The sequence below is a fragment of the Monodelphis domestica genome, chromosome 8 (assembly GCF_027887165.1).
Source record: "Monodelphis domestica isolate mMonDom1 chromosome 8, mMonDom1.pri, whole genome shotgun sequence".
Classification (NCBI taxonomy): Eukaryota; Metazoa; Chordata; class Mammalia; order Didelphimorphia; family Didelphidae; genus Monodelphis; species Monodelphis domestica.
Window position 1 is genome coordinate 259,092,529 of NC_077234.1, and position 23,558 is coordinate 259,116,086.

Below are 23,558 nucleotides of genomic sequence, written 5' to 3' on the forward strand. Positions count from 1 at the left end.
GCTTTCGATTTCTTACCTAAGAAACGAGTGCCTGGAAGAATGTGACAAACGATGGAGAATTAAGTCCGCACAGCTATATTGAACCTGTTCCAGGTCACGTCTGTCAGTGGCTCGGTAAAACACGGAACGTATATTCTCTCGAGTTCAAGCCTCTTTTCGAGGATGAATCCTTTTTGGAAGTAAGAAAGTATTTTTTCTGGATAAAAAGTTTCTCGTTTAAATGAAAACAGATCCTAAAATTTGGACTATCATATGACAAGCACATCCCGAAAAGGAGGCTCGGAGTGTCCTCTCTTTTAGGGCATCGATGAGATGAGCATCGTGTGAGGGTCCGTGCACACCGCCAGATACGGAAGAAATCACTGGTGGCACCATCAATGTTTGGGAGGGTTAATTCCGTTTGCTGAGCGTGTGTGAGGTGCCTGCTGTGTGGCGGAGTCTGCTAGCGGCACGTTCATACGTGCTGTTTCTGCGCTCGTTCCCTTCCTGGTCTGCGACACCTACACGTGCAAGGCAAAGCGTCCCTGTCAGGTCACATGAGCACCACTTGGAGGGCGTTTACGTTCATAGTGCAAATGCAAAGCCGTGAAGTCCACATGGGGAAGATTCGGAATATGCTCTGACTTTCCAGACGTGGCCTGTTTCTCTCCTCGTCTTCTCCTCACGGGCCTCCTCCTGCAGGGGAAAGGAGGAAAGGCAATGCAGGCCCCGCATGGAGCTCTGTCGGCTTGTTTGGATGAGTGTGGGGCGCTCCGGTGTGACGTTGAAACGTGGTCTTCATGCGCTACAGAACACGCCTGTCGGCTGAAGAAGCCCTGTGCGTGTGTGAGTGTGTGCGTGTCTGCGTGTGCGTGCATGTGCGTGTGTGTGTCTGCGTGTGCGTGCATGTGCGTGTGTGCATCTGCGTGTGCGTGCATGTGTGTGTGCATGTGTGCGTCTGCATGCCCCGGCTCTTCTTGTTGTCATATAGACTGCGGTGCGTCTGCTGTATTTCTTGGCTTCAAGGTAGCGAGACGCACTATCCCCAGAACTTCTGAGCGTCCTCCATTTTCTAGTCACGTGTCCTTTCTCCTTTTTTCTGTTAGAGAAAACCTTCTCCCCTGGCAATACCGCTTTTATCCTGACCACGTGACCACGAGCACGCTATCGCTGTCTCAGGAGCTCTGGCGGCTCTTCTACCACTTCAATAAGAAAGCAAACATTTCCCCAGCTCTTCCCTTTGGCCCGGCCAAATTAAAATGAACAGACATTAATGCTAGCCTCAGAGGTAAGGAAAATGTGGTCCCTAGTTTGAATGAGTTCCTAGTTTAGCGAGCAGAACTTATAATCGCCTCAAAAATAAGCTTATTCCTCTTGCAAGGAGTTGGACTCCAAGGATTACACCAACAATCACATTTCTGACATCGATGGAACGACGAAAAGGGCTTTGAGAATCGTCGTGGCATGCTCATCCCGTGACGTGCCAAGGACAGAGAAAGCAGGTTAGCCGAACGTTTTGGAGCGGAGGTGATCTAACCGGGCTCACTTGTGCGATCTCCAGAGGAGTGGAGCGAGTGCTTCGAGGGCCAACTCCACACACAGAATCTTGGGGAAGGCAGGAAGACACCCCATGAAGTCAGAGTTTTAACAGGCCTGCAGACACGATTCTGGTAGAAAGGAAACCCTGGACGTGGTGTCGGAGGAGTCTAATGCTGTCTGCTGAGCTCCTGGCATGTGGGAAATCACCAGTTGGTTATTCGGCAGTACCTTCTGAACTCCTCTTTCCTCATAACTCAGGAACCACCGAAGGGACGCAGCCACTCTGGCAATGGCAGACTCGGAGCTCAGGAGGGCCACCATGGAGGCTTCTTAATGTCGGCCACTGTGTTACGAGATGGCAACAGAAAGAAGGTGAAAGCGCGCAGCCTCATGGGAGAGGCAGCACACAAACAACCGTGTTGTGGAGTCATTTCAGTTATGCCCTCCTCACCCCATGAAGGGTTCTCTTGGCAGAGTTCTTGGAGGGTTTCCTATTCCCTCCTTCGGCTTCTTTCACAGACTTGAGGAAATGGAGGCAAATGGGGCGAAAGGACTTGCCCAGGTCAGACAGTTGCTTGGTGGCTGACACCACATTTGAGTTCGGGCTTACAGGACGCCTAGCTGCCGTCTACAAGACACATTCCCCAGCACCCCTTGATTCTGGCGGCTCCCCTCCTTGGCTTCCTCCAGTGTTAGATCGTACACCCGCTGTATACAGCTAGGTGGGGTAGCTGGCGAGGGTGGAGGAGGAAAGACAACAAGTTCAGTTTGGGACACACCGGGTTTGTCAGGTGTTCAGATCAGTCCGCATTTGGATCAACAAGTAGATTGGAGGATCATCCACTGGGGGTGACGACTCCATTCGTGGGATCCTATGGGACCCCGGAGAGAAACAGGCCCCAGAGGCCTTGGGACAAAACTCTGAGACACAGGCGCGTACCAGCTGTAGCTTAGATGGAGGAGCCATCAGACAGGGAGAGAGAGCAGCGTCACCATGCCCAGGAAGAAGAAGAGCTTTCGCGGAGTAGAGGCCCCTGTTCTAGACACTTCAGTCACAGATGACGGGAGACATGTGGATTGACGGCTGGCTCAGAGAGACGCACCGATGAAGTGATTTTGAGCCTGGGAGAGAGATGGTCGTGTTCTTACATATTGGAAACCAGCCAGCAGCCAGCAATGGGAGATCAGTGGAAGTGGAGGTCATGGAAGATGGGATGAGCGAGATCCCGGGTCCTTTTGGCGGGTTTTCTTAGCGGGACTGGCTCACCATGTGGAATAGAGATGAAGATGGAGACAGTGACAGAAGCCAGAACTGCAGCGTGAGAGGAGGAGAGAAGGCTGGGCTCTGATTGAAGAACCTCACCTTTTCTCAGTCAGTTTCTTCCCTGGAAGAGTGGGGAGATCGAGAAGAGTGAAATGGTTTGGACAAGTCGTGGTGGTGCGTCGGAGAGGGACGTCGTCAGGGAGGCCTCTTAGCATCGACGTACCATTTGAGGTTGGGTAGCAAACACTTATACTGGATCTGGCCCTCCGTGTTTCAGTATATTTGCCCTCTTCATTGCAGTGAAGCCAATGCACAGCAGTGCTGCAAGGCTGGTATTTGGCAGGGCCAGATCAGCAATGGCAGAAGAAGCAAGTGTAGGTTGGAACTGGTTTGCCAGAGGTCAGGATGGCGAAGGCAGGAGAACAGGGCCTGGGAAGGAGCTGAGCGGTCCAGGGATGGACTCACGGTGGTCCCAGTGGGAGGAAAAACAGAGCTTGGGCTTTTACAACCGAGAGAGCATCGGAGTGATAAAAGATGGTAATCAGACAAGAGATACTCGATGTGCCACTCTGGGGCCGAAACCACCAAAGCTGTCCAACACTGCTGAGGCCTTGAACCACCCCAGTTGGTTTTTCTTGCTGACTTGAAAACAAGTTGTAGCCTAGGGATAGATAACCCGACAGGACCTAATTATCTCCCGTTGGGGCAATATCTATAACCACTTTAATGCTAGTCATAGACTTGATCAGAACCTTCTAAAGCAGGACCAGGAACGAAAAGGCTCTTCTGAGAGTTGAATCCTTCTTTATGAATCATTCCGTTGATGTGTTGTTGATGTTAAGTGGAGGCCTAACACTTTTAGGCCACTCAGTTATAAGTGTTTAATAACATATTGCTGAAGGAGTTAGTACTTTATTGGATTAAAAAGAAAATTTCCAGTGGTGAGTTACAAGTGTTTGGGGGGACATTTTTCTTGATATCATGTGGAAATAGTCATTTGATTTTGGTCAGTTTGTTAATTTTTCTTCTAAATGTTTTGTATTCATTTGGTTTATGATTAAGAATATCTTAGGATTCGACATTTTCAGAACAATTACTTAAGAAACAGGCTCTGAAAAATTTGGGTAACCATTGAGAGAGAGGGAAAGAGGTTACTTATAATGATAAAGACAGGTTTAGATGGCGTCAGACATGATGCAGAGCATCGACACACTGATTCCACAAATCATTTTTCCATATCTACCTAAAATATATTAAATTGCTTAGTTTAATATTCCATAATCTTATAGGAGGTATTTAAATGATGTCAAGACTTGACTAAAGCTATTAAGATGACTTAATCTAGAAATAATATTTCATTTCCTACCCACTGATCCCAAGTTAAAATGCAGCTTAAATATTCCCTAGAGACGTGCTTGTAGAAATGGGGACTGGGGAGAAGCATAGGCTGCTATCGAGGTCTGAGCTCCTGGGCTTGTTTTAGTCATCTGGAGAGTGAAAAGCGTGGGCTGATAGCCATGGGTTGATAGAGTGGATGAATTGCAACTTCACTGTAGATGTCACTAGAGTAATAGAACACCCCTCCAAAGACCCAAACCCAAACCCGAACTTCCTTAAATAAACGTCCCTATTATCTTTGGGGTCACAGAATTTCAGTTGTCCTCACTTTCCTTCTCCCGACTTGTCACGGTGACTTTTCAGTTCAATGTTCACGAATCTCAAAGAAATCCCATTCTCTGTAGTCATATGTCACCCTTTGAATAAGACTTCTTATTGCTAATGGTCTGCCCTGATCTCCTTGCCTTAAGTCTCTCCTCCGTCCAAGCCATCCTGCTGTCCAGGCGATCTTCCTAAAGGACACTTCTGACTGTGCCACTCGTCTCTTTACTCAACAAAGTCCTTTTATTGATTTGACAATTAAATATTTGTCCTTTTTCATCTCATGCTCTTATAAAGTTTTAAAACCTTTTTAATGTGCATCATTCCTAGTGCAATATAAATCTGTAAATGTATCCGTGAATAAATATACATAATTGGGGTTTGAATAGCCAAAATATTGTTTACTTGGGTGTGCATCCAAATAAGTTGGGAGGCCACTGGACTAGGTCCCAGTTAAATGACTTGCCCATATCACGGAGCATATAATATAGACTTGGATCCAGGATATCTTGAATCTAAGGCTACTTCTCTAACTTGTGTTTTCCTCTATAAGATACAATTTAATAAATTTACCTCTTTATTCACTTTCTTTTGGGAAAATTGTCCCTATTTATTTTTTCATGAATAATTGAGGCATAATAGATTGTAAATGAAACAAGAGTAACTGAATTCACTAAGAAATGTCAAAATTTATATATCGGAGATACCCAGAACATGCAGAGATGGAGGCACACAGCCAGTATATGCTGGAAGTAGGACCTGAACCCAGGTTTTCCTTACTCTAAGGCCAATCCTTTTCCCACTCTTTCATGCTGCATTAGGCATTTGGGAATACTCTACATACTGGAAAATACCTGTTAAAATAAAAGTGATATAATTGCTAGTGGCTAATTAATAGCTAATTTATATCGTGGTTATTTTGTGCCAGGCATTGTGCCTAACTCTTTACAATTATGATCTTATTTTGTCTTTACAATACTGGGAAGTAGGTGCCATTATTATTATTATTATTATTGTTCCCATTTTACAGATAAAGAAACTGAGGGTAATTGACTTTCCCAGGGTCATAGAGCCAAGAAATATCTGAGGCCAGGTTTGAACTCAGGATGCCTGACTTCAGATGTACTTCCTGTGGTGGCTAATTCAAAATCCTAGCTCTCTGCGTAACTGGCTTTAGGATCCTGCATAGGTCAATGAATCTCCCAATGTCCCAGGCAACTCTCTTAAGAGTATTTGTTACAATTGTCAATCGGCACTGATAAGAGGGGATTTTCGCACCTCTAGTTTCTACACTAATCAAGTATAATATAATACATGCACATATATACCATTCAGTCATTTCTCTAACTATATATTTGTACATAAATACAAAAACCTGTGCTTAAAGAATAATTTGAACTACCAGCTGAGAGTCTTATCCAGCAATGCCTCAGATTTTCTTAGTGTGTTTTATGTATCTTTGTTTCCCTCATATTCTACCTTTGTGTATATGTTGTGTTGATCTCAATTATAATTTTTTTGTAATTTGAAAAAGAGATTTAATGGATTAAGAATATTTTTCCATGGTTACATGATTCATGTTCTTTCCCTCCTCTCCCCCCTGCCCCCCATACCCAATGAGCAATTCCACTGGGTTTGACGTGTCATTGATCAAGACCCTATTTCCATATTCTTGATATTTGCATTAGGGTGATCGCTCAGTCAGATCCCCATCGACCCATGGGATCAGGCAGTTGTTTTTCTTCTCCGTTTCCGCTCCCACAGTTCTTTCTCTGGGTGTGGAGAGCATCTTTCTCATAAGTCCCTCAGAAATGTCTTGGATTAGCATTCAAGTATCAATTTTATATTAAAAACTCTTCAAGGGCAGAGACTCTGTTCCTTGTGCATGCTTCAGTTACTTACACTTATGTCACAAACAGAATCCATATTGTTCCCCAATTATAAACTCTGAAGAAGCCCGTGTATTTTGTGTCAATTAAAAACATTTTTTTATGGTAACACAACAAATGTAAACTACCAACAAAGTCTATTCTTGGAAATAAGCTAAAGAGCCCAGAACATTAATGACTGATCTTTCGTGCAATCTCTAGAATTAAATGTGAATAAATGATATGCAAACATTATAAGTCACCTTTTCATTTATTGCTTATTCAAAGAAAGGATGTTTGTAGGCATAGTACCAGAGATGTCTATTATGATGAAAGTGGGTTTGGGTGGATTTGTGTAGCTTTGTTTGGGGTTTTTTGGCAATCTAACATTCTTTTCATTTATATAGGTGTAATAATTGTGAATACTTTCTCCCTGAGACCTGCTTCTTTCCCCTTATCTCTTCCAGGAGTTTGTTCCACTGTGCCTCCCTCTCCCTTTGTCTGTCAGCCCTTTCATCTTTGTTGTCTCGTTCTGTTCTTCCGATGTAAAATGTAGCCCATCCTTAAATTTTCATTTCTCTTTTCATTGCCAAGCATCAAACAAAAATTATTTATATTCACGTTCTGTGTCTTTATTTATCAGCACTCAGTTCTTGACCTCTTATTGTTTGGCTTCAGAGCTTACCACTTGAATGAACTGATTCTCTCTAAGGTTAACAAACACTGATTTAATTGTTAAGACCCCAGTGGCCTTGCCTTTTCTCCATCTTCTTCCTTGTCTTTTCTACAACCTTTGATACCATTGGATAGTTTCCTCTAAAAGAAGGGGGGGGGGAGAGGCAGAGAGACAAACAGACAGACAGACAGACAGACAGAGACAGGGAGAGAGAGGTAGAATAATGAGGTATAGCAGAAGAAAGATTTTGGATCCTCTTACCCTGGCATTTCATTAATTGATACCTGGTTCTGTTTAAGGATTGTTTGTATTAATGCACTCTTCAAGCTGAGGCACAGCACATTATCGCCTTCTCTATCCCTGTGCCAAGTGTGGAGATCTGAGCAGGCAGCTGCTGCAGCTGTGTTTTCCCTTCGGATCTCTGAGCTAAGAGCTTTCATCTCTGCTGCTGGCTCAGCTGCTGGCTGGGGGAGCGACTTCCCATAACTCAAAGCCGTTTCAGTGTCATGTAGCTTTTTTGGAAAGCCACAGAAAAGCGCCTTCAAACACGGCCCTTCTGTGCTTTCAATGAATGTTTCCATTTTGAGGTCATTGGGGCCGAATGCCAGGAGTCACTAGGTGGCGTGTAGACGACTGCAATTTGAACAGTGTAGACGGGTTGCTTAAAGGGGTTCGTAGAAGGACGCCGAAGACAAGAGATGGAAGATGAGCTCCGAGATGTGGAATGTAGACTCCCAGTTTGCATTTTAGGTGCTGCAGCACATCTTTCGGCTCTACAAACTGCGACTATGAACAATGACTGCGAATCCAAGTTTATATTCCGAAAGAGTGAAATGAAAATGGTTAATGTCATCTGGGCCGCTTTATGACATGGGATAAATAATACCCAGAGACTGACCCAGGTCCAGGCAAATCCCTTTCATTGCACAAAGGTCTCCGAGGATCAGCTTCTGCTGCTATCGCTTTCCTTGGCAAGCGAGGAAAGATTCCATTGCAGAGTGTTTGCAGGAAGCACAGGACCACAAAGTGTACGAGGTCCATCGTGAGAGAGTCAGGGAAGTCGAGCCATGCGAAGTCTGGTAAAGTCTAAACCATTCCAAGTCTCAAAGGGTCCCTTTTCCAACTTCAAGGCGGGACCTGTTGTGGAGAAACAAGTCTTGCTGCATCACAGTTGTTTCTTACATACAATTTATTTTCATGATTTTAAGCCATTTCCCCCCTTTAATAATAATAACTTGTTTTCTTATCTGGAAATCCACCGACTGCCTTTTCTGCCCAACAGTAATTGAAGACCTGCGCTTGGGGAGAATTAGAAAATGGAGGCGCTATGGGCACCCCAGACTGCATGGGCATTCTACTTAGCTTCCACGGACCTCATTTGGAACCCATACTACTCAAAGGGAATTTTTGCTTCTAACAGTAGCCTCGGTCTTAATAGCTTTTGGTGGGCTTTTCATCTCTTTGGTGGATTTATTATTATTGATGTGAGAGTTTAAGGAGATGATTCTCTTGTTTAATTTTGTAGAAACCTGTGCCAAAATCACACAATTGAAGTAGTCAAGTCAATAGTAAACCTCTCATCCTCTTTGAGTGATGGTTATATTGGTTCAAGTTTTATCTTTTAGTCTGGCTATTAAAACTATTCATTAAAACATGGCTTGATTGAGAAAGGCATCGACCCGACTGGCTCCGAGGAAGGCCTTTCCGTGCACGTCATCAGAAGGAGGCGTTTCCTGGGCTCCGCTTCCCCTCCTCCCATCACTCCAGTTTCTCTTTTCTCCCTAGTCTTGTCTCTGATGCAGCCGTGACACGCCTTTCAAAGACGCTCTCTCCTCCCCAAGGACCCTTTGTCCCTAACCAGCTACCCTCCCCATCCACTCTCCTCTGCAGTCTTTCATTTCTGCCTTCAGCTATCCTCGGGTCTGCCCAGGCCTTCACTGATCCTGGCCGCCCTTCCTCTGGTTGTGCCGCCAGAGCTCGACTCTTGATGATGGTCTCTGTTTGCACTTGGCGCTTCCGCTCCCTTCCCCTTCCCGGACAGACTTGCCAAACTCTTTCAGTCCTGCTTTGAGTGGAAACTTCCCTCCCCGGAAGTACCAGCGACTTCATTTCCCTGTAAACCTGCCCTGTTTCAGAATAGACGCCAAGTGCAGGTGGTGGCTTCCGGCGGAAGAGTGCAGAGGGCTGGGCAGCTGGAGTCCAGCCCGCCCAGGGGGGCGTGGCTGGGAAGTGCTTAGGTGCAGCTCCCTAGCTCTGGCCTTCAGCCCCCGAGCTCACAGGCTTCTCCTGGTCCTCCGGCCTTCTTAGCTGTCTGCGCGCCTCCTCGGTGGGATTGCCTTTGGGTCTCGTCCACTGAATGCTGGAGGATTTTAGGGTTCTTCTCTGGCCTCTCTTCTTCCTCCGGACTGTTACTAGCCAGTCTCACTTCCAGGAGTTCAACGAGCGTCTTCATGGCAGCCAGCTGGAATGGATGGTACGCTGGGTCCAAAGCCAGAAGACTTCAGTGCGCAAGCCCGGCACATGACGTCACTGCTCTTTCAGGGCCATCATTTGTGATGTCAGGAAAATGGCGGACGCGCCTCCCAAGGTGTTTGCAAAGCGATTGGCAGATGGTAGGCGAGTCCTATGTAAAGTACTACAGAGGCGAGTCCCCTGTGAAGCCAGCTGCTACCGCCCCGTCCTCCAGCCCCAGGCTCTCTCTGAAGCTGATCCCAAAAGGCTCTTGAACCCTGGACCAGGTGTCCCAGGGCGGCACCGCCCACCGCACCCAGAACAACTTCTCCTACAAAGCCTCCCTCCTCCAAAATGGCCTCACCTTCCCCTCCGACTCCTCCCCCAGATCAGCCCTCTACCTGCCCTCTGGTGTGGGAGCTGCCCTTGCAGCCTCCCTCCTGCCCGTGGTCTCTCATGCAGTCACACACAGGGCGGCCGACCACGGCCACATTCTCAAAAGTCTGCCCTCCAGTCCCTGGGCCACAGCGTGGCCGAAAACGCCGACAGAGCCGAGCGGCATTGAGACCGCAGGGATGGCGCGCCGCCATGTTGGTGGCCCTCCTTCAGCTCAGAGGAAAGCCCTGGACGCGGCCCAGACCCGCAGTAGTGATGACCGCGTTCAGATCTCTGGGGCTCTCCTCGTGAGCCACCTCTTCCCTTGGGGTTGCGTCCATTTGAACAGTGTTCTCAGACACAGGAAGAGCCGCCATCCCATCGGGGACGCTCTTCTAGCTCAGTGACTAGCCAGGCCTAGCCGAGGCCATAGGAGCTGGTGACTTCTGGTCTGTTCCTGATCCGACTTTTCTGTTCCCCCTGCATTCATTGCTCCGGAATTGCTTTCTTTTCTGTCCGTGCTTTGCCTTCCAGGCCTTCAGTTGTGCCCCCAAGGCCGATTCTCCATTTCATTTTTCTGTGCCTTCTCCAACAGACATAAATCTCGCATGGAACAGGCAGATTTAGTTCCCAGCAGGAAAAGGACTCCCAAGCCTAAAACGTCCTGGAATGATGGGAGTTGGTGGAGAGGCAGGTATTCAAGCCTCTGTAGGTATCACATGTCACCTTGATCAGAACCCATTTCCATGTTGTTGGTGTTTGCACTAGGGTGATCTTTTAGAGTCTACATCCCCAGTTATATCCCTTCGATCCATGTATTCAAGCAGTTGTTTTTCCTCTGCGTTTCTGCTCCCACAGTTCTTCCTCTGGACGTGGACAGTGTTCTTTCTCATGAGTGCCTCAGAATAGTCTTGCATCATTGCATTGCTGCTAGTAGAGAAGTCCATTACATTCGATTGTACCACAGTGTATCAGTCTCTGTGTACAATGTCCTCCTGGTTCTGCTCCTTTCTGCTCTGCATCACTTCCTGGAGGTTGTTCCAGTTCACATGGAATCCCTCCACTTTATTATTTATTTGAGCACTATAGTATTCTATCACCAAGCTGGAGCTATTTTAAAAGGCTTTGGTTTCTTTAAAGGTCTGTGTTATATGTTAAGAACATTTAATTGAATTGAGATGGGTATTCTTGATGGTACTTTTTGTTTGTTTATGACATAAGTTGCTTTTTTCTAGTTTTAGCATTATTTGGCATTTTCATTTTGGGTTATTTTGAGTTTATCTTTTATCGTTGTGCACCCCCCCCACCCCCCATTTAGTATCTGATGACCACCACCTTTGTAAGAACGGACCTCTTCAAACCTACCAGACGAGGCTGGTCTTCAGAGGAGTCTTTTACTAGATCTGTATCCTTCGCACTTTGGTAACACTGTCAGCCTGCCCTTTGTTGACATAGCCTTTGAAAATCCAGAGAAACCTCTGTGCTGTGATGTGGCAGTGGGGTAGGACCTTTTCTTTCTTTCTTTTTTTTTGGAGGAACTCTAATTGTCAGAATTCTGTTTTAAAATTAGAAACTGTTCGCCTTCAGCATTTTGCTACTTCCTGAAAAAACCATTTAATCACTATTCTCATGAAACTTAAGGATGTATATTTTTTATACGGGGTTGGCTTTGATGAAAACCCTGGATATGAAGATAGCTCTCAATATGTCCTTAATTTGGATGTCTTATATTGAGTTATAGAAGATTTAACCTCATATTATAAGGCAGTTAGGTAGTCAAGTGTTTCTTGGACCCAGAGTTGTGAAGACATTAGTTCACATCCTGCATTGGACACTTCCTGATTGTTTGTACCTGGAACTTATCTCAGCCTCAGTTTCTTCATCTATTAAATGGGGATGGGAATGGTAGCATATACCTTATAATTTTGTTGAGGATCAAATGCTGTTTGTAAAGTAGCTTGCAAATCTTAAGTGTCATATTTATATGCCAGACATTATTATTTTCATTATTACTATTATAGATAGGCTATAATTATTAAATTGACAATTTAGCATAGAACAATTGACAAAAACACACCGATATATCATTTCCTTTTAGTATATTCAGGTAAAAATTGTTTTGTAACTGAATCCTATTTTCTTTAGAAAAAAAATTAGCAGGCTGTCTTGTGAAAAATGTAATTCAATTTCTTATAGCAATTTTCTTCATCCCTTATACAAGTAGAAATGTTGAATTACTGTATATTAGAAATATTTCTTCTGCCAAGTTAAAAATCTTAACCTCTAAACAATTTCCTATGCCCTTATTAGGAAACTGTAATTGTGGTATTTTCTTAAAGTAAATACTTTGTAGCCTCAAACTGGATAAAAACATCATTTTAAGAATCTTCCCAAACATGTATTTTCAATAAAAGAAAATAATTCAGTTACTTGAAATGTAAGATTTCAAAAGGAAGAGGCTTTTTTAAAAAGAATTAAATAGAATTAAATAGAAAATATATGCAATTCAGCCTTTGATGTATGCTGCTGATCCTAACTTGGAGGAAATTGTTGAAATAGTTAGCCTGAATCTGCTTCACATGTATGAAATTTAGAAAGAGTTACTAATATGAAATTTCTTTTTATTATATTTTTAAAATAATTGATTTATTTATTTAGAATATTTTTCTATGGTTACATGATTCATGGTTATTCCCACCCCTTTTCCCTCCCTCCTCCTGGAGCTGACAAGCACTTCCGCTGGGTTATAAAAGGTACAACTGTTCAAATCCTATTTGCAATAAAGTGATCTTGTAACTCCAATACCTCAAGCATATCACCATCGAAGCACGTGATCAATATTATATTTTCCTTCAGTGTTTTGACTTCCATAGTTCTTTCTCTGGATGTAGATAGTGTTCTTTCTCATAAGTTCCTCTGGATTGTCCTGCACTGCTACTGGTAGAAAAGTCCCTTACATTCGATTGTGCCACAGTGTATCAGTCTCTGTGTACAAAGTTCTCCTGGTTCTCCTCCTTTCACTCTGCATCAGTTCCTGGAGGTTGTTCCAGTCTCCATGGAATCCCTCCAGTTCATTATTCCTTCCAGCACAATAATATTCCATCACCAACATATACCACAATTTGTTCCTCAATCAATCGATACACCCTCATTTTCCATTTTTTTTGCCAAAAGAGTGAGGTTATAAATACTTTTGTATGAGTACTTTTCCTTATTATCTCTTTGGGGTACATAGCCAGCAGGCTGGGTCAAAGGGCAGATATCCTTTTAAAGCCCTTTGGGCATAATTCTAAATTGCCCTCCAGAATGGCTGGATTAATTCACAATTCCATCAGGAGTATTATTGTCCCTATCTTGCCACATTCTCTCCAGCATTAATTACTTTCCCTTGCTGCCATATTGGCCAATCTCCTAGGTGTGAGGTGGTCCTCAGAATTGTTTTCATTTGCATTTCCCTAAGCTGGAGGAATTTAGAACACTTTTTCATGTGCTTATTGATAGTTTTGATTTCTTCTTCTGAGAACTCCCTAATCATATCCCTTAACCATTTGTCAATTGGGAAATGGCTTGATTTTTTTGACTTAGTTCCTTATATGTTTGGGAAATTAAAACTTTTTCAGAGATTTTGTTATAAAGATATTTTCTCAGCTTGTTGCTTTCCTTCTAATTTTGGTTACATTGGTTTTGTTTGCAGAAACATTTTTAAATTTGATATAATCAGAATCATTCATTTTATATTTTGTAATGTTCCCTATCTTGATCATGGTTTTCAGGTAGTCCAATGTTTCTCAAATTGTTTCATCTAAATCTATTTTCTAGCTCATTAATTTTTTCAATAATATACTTCATGTTTTCCTTTTTTTTTTAAATTCCTTTGATTGTGCTTTGTTGTTTCTTGATTTCTCATAAAATCATTAGTTTCAGGATGGTCATTTCTGTTTTATTAGGCCTAATTTTCCTGTCAATTTTTGATTATCCTTTTTCAATTGTCCCGTTTCTTCTTGCATCACTCTCATTTCTCTTCCCTACTTTTCTTCTGCCTCTCTTAGTTGGTTTTTGAAGTCTTATTTGAATTCTTTGAGAATTCAAATCCATATTTTTTTTTGGACATTGTGTATATTTCCTTTGCTTTCACTGACCCCTTCTGTGTCTGTACCTTGCTCTTTGTCTCCATCAAAATTTTTTAGATTTGGGTGCTTTTTTGTTGTTTGATCATTTTTCTCATATGTTCTGTTTTCTGGGAAGTTAGGGTACCCTCTTTAACTTTTGTCCTTGCTTGATGTTATTCTCATCTTATTTTCTGGACCTGAGGACTGAGATCTCTTGGATTCCCTACCCCCTACAGATTCAATTGACCCTTGAGATGCTGATGACTTAAGGACTTGCCTCATCAGGCTTGGATGTAAGCTTTTGATTTCACTCTGACCTTGATCAGGTCACTTTGTCCTTATCCCAAGCCCAGACTGGAAATCCTGGCTTTGCTCTGGGCCCTTACAGATCAACCCCCTTCAGCCCAGACTGCTCTGGGCTGGGACTTGAGACCTCTTCACAGGTTTGACTTTTCAAGGTGTGTGGACTGACTTGTAGTGGGATTTGCCCCGGCAGAATCTCTGAATGTTGGCTTGGTCTTAGGTTCTGAAGCTGGGTAGCAGGTATGGGATTGGGAAGGGGAGTGTTGGCTTGCTCTTTCCCTCCCTCCTGCTTTGCTACAGTTTGGTGCTGGCTCTGCTCTCCTCTCACCCCAGTTCTCCAGATGATTGCTGCCGACCTTTTGGGTTTTTCTTTTCTTGAAATTTGTTTCAATCTGTCTCCTTGTTGGTTCTTCCACTCCTACATTTGCATTTTGGTGATATTTTAATCTTGGTCAGAGAGGATTCTTGTGGTGACCTGCAGCAGTTCTTGTTCCCGCCTTCATCTTGCCTCCATCCCCCCATATGAAATGTCAACAAACAAATTGTTAAGTAAAATTTTCCTGTGGACATTTTAGTGACTACAATGAAAGCTTTAAAAAAATTGGCAAATAAAAAAGGGCAAAATGTATTTACTTCTTATTGGCTCATATACATGCATTTACCAAATTCTGGAAAAAAAAGTACTGCCACTGTAGGAACAGCTTTTCTGAAATAATGCTAAGTAGTGAATGGCTTCAAAGGTAGTAGAGGCTTCATTTGGTGCATTTGTACAACTTCCTGAAGTCTTGGTCAGAAATGAGGGATTTCTTTCTAGATAAAGGAGCTTGTGAAGCTTAATGAGTAATTGTGTCTTTTGAAGCTTGTTTTATTTTTCAGAGAGTACTTAAACTACTTGCAAGTATTTTCTACTTTAGTACTTTGGCTAATCACATTTTTTCAACAGTGAAAATACGTGAATTTTGAGGTTAAAATACAATTGCACTGACATGTTCTTTTTTGGTGCTAGCATTAACTTTGGTCTACAGTCAATCCTTTTTTTTTTGTCCAGTGAAGGAGAGCAGTAAGGCTAGGCAATAGGGGTTAAGTGACCTGCCCAGGGTCACATAACTAGCTAGGAAATGATCCAATTTTGGCTGAGGCCCTCTATTCTCTAGGCCTGGATCTTAATACATTGAGCCACCCAGCTACCCTCAGACAGGGGGTGTAAAGGTTTTTCAAATGCCTCTCCGAGTTTGTGACTATATCATCGTGAACATGTAACAGCCAGTAGAGTTGAGCTTTGGTTGGGGTGGGGGGGTCTGTGGGAGGAGGGGAGGGAAAGAACAGGAATCATGGAACCATGGGGAAATTGTCTTAATTTACCAATTAAATAAATTATAAAAAATTTAAAAATATCAGTGTGAAAGGGAGCCTAAGGTATCTTCCCCTTTTCACACACCCCAACTAAAATGAAGGGCTGCAAAAATCCAGACAATTGAGCAGTGTGACAAGAAGAATAGTGGAAGAGCCCATACACAGCCATCGTGGGGAAGAGGTAGTCACTGAGAATAAAGAAAGGAAAGGCGAGAGGCAGAGAGAAAAGACTCCTCAGAGCAGCCATGTTCACGCTGACATACTCTTTGTGGTCACCCCTTGTGGAACAGGAAATGTCATTACAAAGCAAAGGCTAGAGGCCGGAAGAGCCCTGCTAATAAGGACCCTTCCGTGATGTCTCCTGGCCACCCTTATTCTTTGCCGGAAACAGCAAGGGCACATACATAGCTCCACCTCTGGGGGCCTTCTCAATAGAAAGGGAGGAGGTTTTCAGCCCAAATGACCACTTTTTGATGAAGAAATCACCTTTCATTTGGCATGTAATGGCATTTCCCCACATCATGGGAGTAGAACGATTTTGGGAAGAGAAGGCCTTGTTGTTAGGGTTAGCGATATCCAGCCTTTCTCAAGGTTTTGAAACACATTTTCAAGTGAAGAGAACAATCCTAAATGAAGGTGTTCCAGCAAGCAGTGTTCCATTGATCACTTTTATTACCTCATTAGGATTCCTCAAGCGCCTTTTAAAATGGGCCCTTTGACCTGGAAAGCGGTAAAGAAAATGGCAGTGAAATGTGAGTCTTTGTAGGGCTTGCTTTTGTGCTGGCAGAGAGCCGTCGAGGTTCTGAGTGTGTTGGAAGGGGTGTCCTGGGCAAGAGCACAAGGAGGGAGACAGCCAGTGAGTTCGGGCTGTCATCACCCCTTGTCAGCTCCAATGGCTGCTTTCTCGTTGAGCAGAGATTTCCCCGTCTAGTTGAAGCAGCCCCGTCCTGGGCGCTGGAAGTCCGTGCACTGGCGGCCCCTATCGACAAGACTGCAGCCTAGAAGCAGTCCTCTCTGCTTCAGCCCCTCCTGGGTAAAGAGGCCGATCCCCGCCCCATAGTTCAGTAAACTCCAGAACAGCAAAGCGGGCGGAGGAGGACAGCCTTCCCCCTCCCTGGGCACAGCTCCGCTCCTCTGGGCCGAGACCCGTTTCTGGGAAATCTCATTTGGCACAAGCGGCCGCCTTAATGAGCTGCAGCTGACTTGGGCTGGAGACAACCCCGAGTAGGGCGCAGCTTCGGCTCTGCTCCTCGCAGCGGGGTCCCGTTGCTTCCATGCGGATTCCCACCGCTCGGCGTCCTGTTCCACTCAAGACTGGTGTTTCTCTGTGACTAGTGGAAGGCGGCGGCGAGGAGAGAGACTGAAGCCGAAAGGCCTCTGGGGGACCCTCGAAGCTCTTGCAGGTCTCCGCAGGTCTCGGCAGCCCATTCTTGTTCCTGTGAAATCATGGGAGGGGCCGGAAACGGCACCAGCTAGAGGCGGAGCTTTCCTCTCTGCATCCGCTGCCCTCATAGAGAGGGTGGCCGGCGCCCATCTGAGCCCCGTCCCGTGTGGCCGTCTTATGGACGGACGACGCGTCTCCTCCCGTACAAGGACGACGCGCCTCGTCCCGTACAAGGACAGGTGGCTCGTCCTCCTTTTCAGCCCCTTTGCTGAGGCACTTTGGCCTCGCATTCGGAGGCTCGTCTGGTGAGAAGCAGCATTAGGTCCGGAATCACCGCTGCTGGAGGGTGGATCTTGCGATGATGCCAAGCCTTCCTCGACCTTTCTAGACTTTCTTACTACTCACCTCGGCAGTTTGGGGTCACGGTGTGATTCGGGGGCGGCTTTGTGCTTCCATTTTCGTAGACCATCATCCATTGTGTTTGCAGAAACTACCTTCGAGGATGCCGGAGATCTAAGGTTCTATCTCCGACAGCCTACTTTGGGATCCACAGAAGGGCTAGACATTCAGGAACCTGCAAGGGAAGGCATTTATTTACTGTATATTGTAATTGAGTACATATTAGTTCAGGTTTCTTTTCTTTTGTAAACCTTGACCTTAGTCTTGGAATCTGTACCCAGTATTGGTTCCAAGACAAAAGTGTTGTCAGGGCTACGCAGTAGCTTTAAGTTACTTGTATTGCCCATGACCATAGAGTTAGGCAACGGGCTGAAGCCAGATTTGAATCTAGGCCTGGCTCCCCTGCTAGTTCAGTTTTTATAAAATCATTTGAGATTTACTGGATGAAGTATAAAAATAACATTATAAAAGTCTTTTATTATTAGGTGGTTCTGTGGTGTGGCTTTCAGGGATAGTGAACAGTGGACCTAAAAGCATTTAATTTAATTTAAAAATGTTTTGAATGTACTTGTGGTTTTTGTTTTTTAACATCAGTCTTTTCCTAATCCTCCTCCTCCTCCTCCTACTGAAATCATCCTTCTGGCAGAAAAGTAAATCTCAATGAAACTACAGAACAGAATCAGCTTCACCTGGCTTCTCTAGTACATATATATGGAACAGAGGGATTTATGCTTCATTATCCAATAATGTTCATTTCATTAAGCATTTAACTATCTTTTGGCATTATTTTCAGTTTAATTATTGTACTGAAGATATAGATTACTTCCTTAGTTGTTCTTTCTTTGCTTTGCATCACTTAACCTCATTTAAATCTTACCATGTTCCTCTGAATTCCAAATTCAAATCGATTTTATTTTTAAAAATCCTTCATTTTAGTAAATATTGCATTATAATAACCGTATGTTAGGTTTTCCAATTCATTTTACACTCTTCTGTGTGGGATGAGATGGAAATATTGTAATAAAGTTTCTCTATAAAGTAAAATACACTCTATAAATAGTGTTTTCTCTTCCAATATCACTCAATCTTCAGTTCTTTATTTGCCATCTAAAGCTCATTACACATAATATAGTTGTCCCAGAAAGACCTATATTCTTTCCTAAAAAAAAAAAAACCCTTTTACCTTCTATCTTAGAATCAATACTGTGTATTGTTTCCAAGGCAAAAAGACTAGGCACTGGGGATTGAATCGCTCGCCCAAGGCCACAGAGCTAGGACATGTGTGAAGTCACATTTGAATCCTGGACCTCCCATCTCTAGGCCTGCCAGTGTACATGCTAAGCCACCTCACTGACCCCGTGGCCTATCTTCTCTTCAGATAGTATGTGTGTAAGAGATTAGAGGAAGTATAAAACGCTAAAGAGGGTAAATAGCGCTTAGATAAACTATACGTATAGCTTATATGTGCCAGCAATATTGTATGTTAGAGTTATGTAGCCTCCGAGGCAGAAGAGACATCAGAGGTCTTTAGAAAACAAAACAGAGCCACTGCATACAAACATGAATTGCCTCTTTTACCTTCCCAGTAAGTAGTGATCCAGAATCCATTTCAAATCAAACTGTGAGGATTCCTTTCCTTCCCAGGAAGCCCATTCCTCTTCTGTACAGCTCTACTTCCTTTACTGTGCTTCTCTGTGACTTCTAGCAGCTTGCTACCAGTTCTGCCCTTCAAGGCCAAATGAAACAAGCCTAATCTCTCTTCCTTATGAAAACGTCCTATCTCCTCTACTCTAAATCTTTTCCAGTGTAAACATCCACAGCCCTCCAGTGGAATGGTTCTGAGTGTTCTCACTGGCCTGCCCCCTTTCCCTGGGTGCCAATTGCAGCTTGTCCCAGTGTCCTCCCTAGGATGAGAGCTCTAGGCCTGAGCATAATATTCCACAGATTTTCATAGGCAAAGAGAACCCTGGAAGCATGGCTTCCTTTGCTTGGATTTCCATAAAATTTTTAATGTGAGTAAGATTTGCATCAAAGGCCCCACTTTGCTCCCCCAGGAGCTAGCCTGTTATGTTGTTGTTGTTGTTCCTTAACATACTTTCTGCCTGTTGGTTTATTCCTAATGCTATGAATTTAGTTACCCTGTCAGAAAAGAGATGACTTCTGTTTCTTGTAATACTTGTTCTTGGTTTTTCTATGTTCACTTACTGGCATAACAACTTCCCTTTTCACACACTATCCTTTGGATACATTGTAGAGTTTTGATAGGTTTAAAGAATTGTAAAGGTTGGTGTGTGGCTGAATTCCGATTCATATGTTTAACTGGAAGGCTCGCCAATACAATATTGTCACTTTGGGTTTTTTGCTTTGACAACTACTACCAAGATGCAAAGGATTTTCGCTGTGTTTTAATTTAGGGAATACTTCAAGTGAAGGCATAAACAAATACTTTGGCTCTATTGAGGGATGAATTTGTGATTAATTGCGATAAATATAAAACTGTAAAAATAAAGTGAGGTCAGAAGCTTCTTGGTTCCATAACAGATATCAACGGAAACATAGGAACTTTAGACATTTCATGATATTATGTAGATATTTAAAATATTGTTTGAACAATCACTATGACTACTAACCTCATTAAATCTGAATTTAGATTGAATATGATGAACTGCCTTATTTAATCATTGTATTCTTTGATTCCTGAAATTCCTGGTATAGTGCTTTCTACACATGCCCATTTATGACATTGAATTATATGACAGTGTCAAGGACTTCATTGGTGAGAACTGTTTTTTCTGGATCTTTAGAAACTGTATGCTAAGGATGTGTTTAGTTGCTAGATACGTCTTTTTAAAATGTGTTTTAAATTTATTTTATTTTATTTTGTTAAATATTTCCCAATTACATTTAAGAAAATGTTCAACAAGCATTTTTTAGAAACTTATTCTTTTAATTTTCTAAAAAATCCCCCCAAATAACAACCCCCCCCCAATTATGTATTAGTTCCAAGGCAGAAGAGTGATGAAGTTAGGCAATGGGGTTAAGTGACTTGCCCAAGGGCATGAGCTAGGAAGTATCTGAAATTTTATTTGAACCCAGGACCTCCTATTTCTAGGCCTGGCAATCTAATGAGCCACATTAGCTGCCTCCTGCAATTCAATTTTAATAGTTGTTTCCTTACATTTTGTAATGCATGTCCTTATCCTCCCTTCCCCCTTCATCCCCAAGATAGCAAGAAATGTACAGATTATATGTGTATTATCATACAATACACATTTCCATGTTCATGTTGTCAAAGAACACACATTATCACTTACTCTAGGAAAATGCGTTGAGAAAATAAAGTAAGAAATGTTAGGCTTCAGTCTGAATCCGCACTCCATGGCGGTGACAACCTTTTTCATTGTGTGGCCCTGGAGTGGTCCTTATGTTTGCTCTTACTGTGTAAGATATTCTTGATTCTGCACCCTTCACTCTGCATTGCTTATATCTTTCCAGGTTTCATTTGTGATGTTTCACAGTACAGTAGCACTCCATTACAACCCTGTACTGTAAGAGCTTGATTCCATGGAGGATGACTCTAGGGCAGGACTGGAAGCACACGGGTGGTCTGGGAAGGTTGAGCAGGGAGAAGCGCCCTTCTTATTTCTTTTGCTGAGGCTTGAAGAGGAAGGAGTGAGGGCGGTTTAAGTGCTAGCAGTGGTTTGACTTGCTTTGTTTTGCACATTGTCATTTGCTTTTTGAAGAGGAGTAAAAAGGGACTCCCTTTCATAATTGGGTGCAGGGAGAATGGCGAACCAGATAAGTGATAAAGGCAGTCCTAAAAGATTAAATAGAGAATTTTATTAATGAAACTAAAATGTTTTGCATGAATAACATAAATGCCACTAATGGGGAAAGGTATTGATCAGGGAAATTGTCTTCAAGTATCTCTCAAAAAGGTCTAATGAGGGGGCAACTGGGTAGCTCAGTGGATTGAGAGCCAGACCTAGAGACGGGAGGTCCTTGATTCAAATCTGGCCTCAGACACTTCCCTGCTGTGTGACCCTGGGCAAGTCACTTAACCCCCATTGCCTAGCCTTACCATTCTTCTGTCTTGGAGCCAATACACAGTATTCACTTCAAGATGGAAGGTAAGGGTTTAAAAAAAAAGTCTAATGGCTTGATATAGAGGGAAATAAAACAAATAGCAAAATCTGTAAACAAATGGTTCTCTTAAACATGATACACTATTCAGAGCTGTATGAAAGATTGCCCCAAATCACTGATAATAAGAGAACTGCAAAAAATATATAGTATGCCTCATTGTTCCACCCTGTATAGTAGGCTAGGAAGTTATTATTAATTCTGGCTCTATATTTTATATTAAAATACATCATATCCATTCTTGGAATGAGAGAGAGAAAAGGACTTCAGTGACTACCTTGAAATAGTTGGCAAGCATAAGCAGGGAATGAATTTGATAATAATTTGCACTTTTTGATTCTTTTTTAAAACTTTAAAACATGGGACTTCCTGGAGTTTATATGAACATTTTGCATGAGTTAGCATTAGAAGAGAGTACATTAAAAGACAATCTTCTGGAGAATTATTACTATCAATAGCATCACTCGTGACAAAAGTACAATAACAATTTTATTGTGCATCGTTTGTAATAATTTTGTGAAAGTTTTTGTACACAAAAAGCTGAATCTTCACTATTGAAGACATGTCAAAAGTAGCTTGATTAAAGACAGCAGTTTTGAGTTTTTGCCATTTGAATAGAAAGCCTGAATTGTTACTGAAAAGTCATGAAGTGCAGAACTCTGGAATTTGTGGTGAAAGGAAATTGAAAAAGAACAGAACATTTGGATTCATGTTTCATGAAGTAATTTGTGTGACAGAATAGGAAGGCAGTCTGAGGGAAAATTGACATAATTTTTTCCTTGGACTGGGAAAGGCCAGATAAATATGTCATTGTTAACAAATGCACCATTGTTCAGGGACACAGTGTATTCCACACAATTTGTAAATATTCATTTCCATTCAATGGAAAATACATATTCTCTAAAGTACAAATTAGCTACTATTCTAAATACCTGAACATTTTATCTTTGCTTTTTTGCCATTTTATTCATAGTTCATATGGGATATGGGATGGGATAATATCATGCTATATTCCCAGCAACATAAATTCACAATCGTTGAAATATATTTTACATTTAAAAATATTGTATCAAAATATATTTGGTTTGATCATTCTTAATTGGGTTTATTGATTCATTTTTCTTTAACACTATCAGGTAATGATCAAACAGATATGTAAGAAAGAAGAAAAATGTATACCTCCTATTTTTTATTCATGCTTGCTTTTATGATCATTGAAAACATTACTGGAAATAAAAAATCATTCATTTATGAAGTGCTGTTGTTATTGAACTTTATGAGTTCATGAATTGCTAGAATTCTGAAATGTGAGAAAACAATTGGAGTGCGTTTTATCTATTAAAGATGATATCTTACTGACATGTACATTCAAATAGTTATTCTAATATAACACATCTTGTATTCATTCTTGGATTTGAATGACATAAAGGAATCCTTTGTAAGAATCATGGTAGTGACTTTGTTATCATTCTGAACTTGATGAGATAATTGACAACAGAAGGACTACATATATATATATAGGGATTCTGCCAACTGAGGATGAGCAATACTGAGGAATTGGTGTATTACTGTGTGATGAACAATAAATAATAAGTCGTCCCACTTCATATGCTGAATTGTTATTCCTGTCTCAACTTGCCATATACGATGTATCTCATGTAGACTCCTTCATTGAAGGCGATGTTTCATTTTTTGCCTCTGTGTGCCGATGGCTAGCACACTGCCTGGCACACAGAAGACAATAATAAATAATTGTTGTTTGCTTAACTCTTTGACTTCCTATGCGACAAGACTATCCGTTCTAAGAGCTGATCTCAGAATAGAAGCATCCCTCAGACTTCTTTGCATTTGGAGAAGCGGGTCCTGCACTCCTTTTTCTCCCATTGGCAACAGGATCGTTTTCCACTGTAGAATCCGGTTTCCTGCTCCATAGCTTGTACCAGAAGGACGGGCACTGTGACAGAGTGGACCTCGGAACAGAGTCGAGAAAAGCTGGCTTCAAGTGTTGCCTTTGGTACACAGGGAAACTGCTGAAGTCTTGGCTCCCCCTTTTTGT

General features: G+C 42.6%; 1 protein-coding gene and 1 long non-coding RNA gene across 21 annotated transcripts in view; one reads left to right on the forward strand and one right to left on the reverse strand.

The window, feature by feature from the left end:
* ROBO1 (roundabout guidance receptor 1) overlaps positions 1-23,558 on the forward strand; it is a 1,078,784-nt gene that overhangs the window by 865,847 nt on the left and 189,379 nt on the right. The window lies entirely within an intron of this gene.
* Positions 6,562-9,757, reverse strand: LOC130455881 (uncharacterized). The gene is made up of 2 exons (XR_008914084.1): positions 7,270-9,757; positions 6,562-7,125 (listed from the first exon to the last, which is right to left on the reverse strand). It is a non-coding gene; the product is annotated as an uncharacterized LOC130455881 (long non-coding RNA).